Raw genomic sequence first — 3060 nt, 5'->3', positions numbered from 1 at the left:
ACTGAATCTAAATATTTGTTTATTACAGTAAATTACTACAACACAATAATCTGGATTTTTTACTTAGAAATCAAGTAACAAGTTTACTTATTTGCATTTTTATAGATGACACATAGTTGAGGCATTAAACCAAATGCTGTGACCACAGGACTGTTCTTTCACTGAGGAAAGCATCCAGATGTGAATCTCACAGGAGAGAAGGACACCATTAAGGGAAATGAGACTGGTCCAGTTACCAGGCAGGTGTATGTCACCACAACACCTGTAAAACAGATTAAATGCCTTAAACAAAAGCCTAGATGTAGCTCTTTTGATTTAGAAATTGGGGAATTCCAGTGCCTCATTTTTGAAAAAATAGATTAGGGTTTAAAGATGTACAGCTTAACTCAAGAAAACCTACTACAGTATATACCAAAAACATCGTGATGGGGTAAGTAATATTCATAAGTACTTAACTAAACAAAATTCAGAGTTAAAGGGATTTAATACACAGTTGGTAACATTAAATACATATATTGGAACTCTAGTGCAGCATGTGACACAATCAAACTTTGCCACAAGCCAGCAAAGGGAACAGCAGCCATCAACATCTGGTACACCTGTACGCCACAGTGGTAGAGCACATGATAAAAATAAAATAAAAATGTTTAAAAATTAAAGCCTGATTTCCATTACATGAGAGTAGATGTTAAAACTTCATGCTGATCTGAACTCGGCTCTCACAAAGATAAACACAAAGTAAGACTCTTTACAGTAAACTAATGTGATCCATCTGCATCTCAATCCATTTGCGTTTCTTTGCATGTGATGATGTAGATATCCTTCTGCCTGGTGTTGATGGCTGAAGTGTAATCCTGGCTCCAAGGATCAGCTTATTTTGCCTCCCCAGCGCATCAGCACATACAACGGCTGCGATACTGGCTCCGGGGATCAACCACAGTGTGGTCTCCCCAGAGCATCAGCATGACAACCGTCTGGATTGAGCTAAGCAGGGTACATCTCTGGGGTCTTCAAGTGGGCACCTTCCATCTTCTGTGTTTCGTCGACTAGCCCACAACACCTCAAGAGGGCTCGACATTGATTCTGGCATCCCAGAATTACCCCCCCTCCATCCCCCACTCAACTCAGCCCAGCTTACTTACTGGTTCATCAGCGTTGCTTTCTTTCTATTGTGCTTGAGATCCCCATGCAGAATCTTTCCGTCTCAACCACAGCCAGTTGCTGCTCCTTTCTGCTGCTTCAGATAAGTTCTTCACTGTGCATCGCAACTCTTGAAAACACCAAACCGACAAAACCCGACATCTCTGAGAAACCGGGTTTTAGATTGTGCCACAATTGTCCATAGGTCTTGCCAGCTGATCTTGCATTGTTCCACACTTTCCCATCTCATCCATTGTCCCTGCTTGGCCTGGGAAACGGCCTTTACACACCTCATCCGCTCCTCCTGCTTTTGCACCTCGTTGACTACCAGCTTCCTCCGTTGAGCTGGGATTGCCTTGTGCCATGTAGGAGGATCTGAACTGAGACCAAGACCCCCTCTTCCATGCTGAACTTGCCGCATAATATCATTGATTTGAAGGGTAGCCTTAGCATCTTCCATAGATTTCTTTGCTGCCCACTTTCTTCTGTAAGGGAGGTGCTGCCTCCCTTACAGATTTGTTGTGTGATTCTACTAATGCCATTTCCAGTCAGACCTTGCCGTACATAAACTCCTCGGTTAGAGCAGAGACTAGTAGCTGCAGTATTCCTTTAACATAAAATCCCACTCTGCTGAGGCAGGTCCCTTGAGTGTAAACACAATCTTTACAGTAAAAGCTATATTGTGAATGTTTTGTACCTGCTTTTCCATACGCCATAAAGTCATTCTTGTTTAGCTCTACATTTTGTGTGCTCCGTTGTACCTGATGATACAATACAATAAGTTATAGAATAAGCATTTTAAAAAGCGTCTCACAAGAATACTCGATCCTCATTGCTGTTTTACGCTACCATCTATCAGCTGGTGTTTGTTCATTCTTGATAGGTTCTCCCAAAATCTCCCAAAATCCAGCCACTTGTCCTCTGCCTTCCTCAAAATAGAGGTTTACATCATTCTGTATAGAAGACTGTAAGAAATCTACTGTATCATTTTAATGGTTATAATATGTGGTATCCTATGTAAACAAGAAAACATAGGCCTATTGAAATATTTCTAATTTCGGCTACGCTGTCCTAAATATGTTTACAATCTAATCCATAACTTCAGTGGTAGTGTTATTTCCTAATTGCTTATACCACAAAAGTATAGAAAATGGCTATTAATACCCACAAACTTTGCTTTTGTGACCAGGACAGTGATATTTTGAAATTTACCTATTTCCAATGAGAAAACGGGCGAATGTGTCTTTTCGTTCACATAAAGTCAGAAAAAAACAACATATGAATCCAAATTAACATGTATTTATACTAAAGTAATACAAAAATGACTACAAAAGATTTAGAAGTGAGTAGTTTTTCGGAGATTTACGATTATACTGTAAATCACTTTCACGAATCAGCCCCCAAATGTAGTCTCCCATCATGTTCTCGTTATACTGTCCTTGGTAGCGGCGTTCAAAGTCCAGTATATCCTGGTGGAAGCGCTCGCCTTGCTCCTCCGAGTATGCTCCCATGTTCTCCTTGAATTTATCAAGATGAGCATCAAGGATATGGACTTTGAGGGACATCCTACAGCCCATTGTGCCGTAGTTCTTCACCAGAGTCTCAACCAGCTCCACATAGTTTTCGGCCTTGTGATTGCCCAGGAAGCCCCGAACCACTGCGACAAAGCTGTTCCAAGCCGCTTTCTCCTTACTAGTGAGCTTCTTGGGGAATTCATTGCACTCCAGGATCTTCTTTATCTGTGGTCCGACGAAGACACCGGCTTTGACCTTTGCCTCAGACAGCTTAGGGAAGAAGTCTTGAAGGTACTTGAAGGCTGCCGACTCCTTATCTAGAGCTCTGACAAATTGTTTCATAAGGCCCAATCTGATGTGCAGTGGTGGCATCAGCACCTTCCAGGGGTCCATCAGTGGCTCCCAC

Source organism: Polyodon spathula, chromosome 6 (assembly GCF_017654505.1).
Source record: "Polyodon spathula isolate WHYD16114869_AA chromosome 6, ASM1765450v1, whole genome shotgun sequence".
NCBI lineage: Eukaryota > Metazoa > Chordata > Actinopteri > Acipenseriformes > Polyodontidae > Polyodon > Polyodon spathula.
This window is presented reverse-complemented; position numbering follows the sequence as displayed.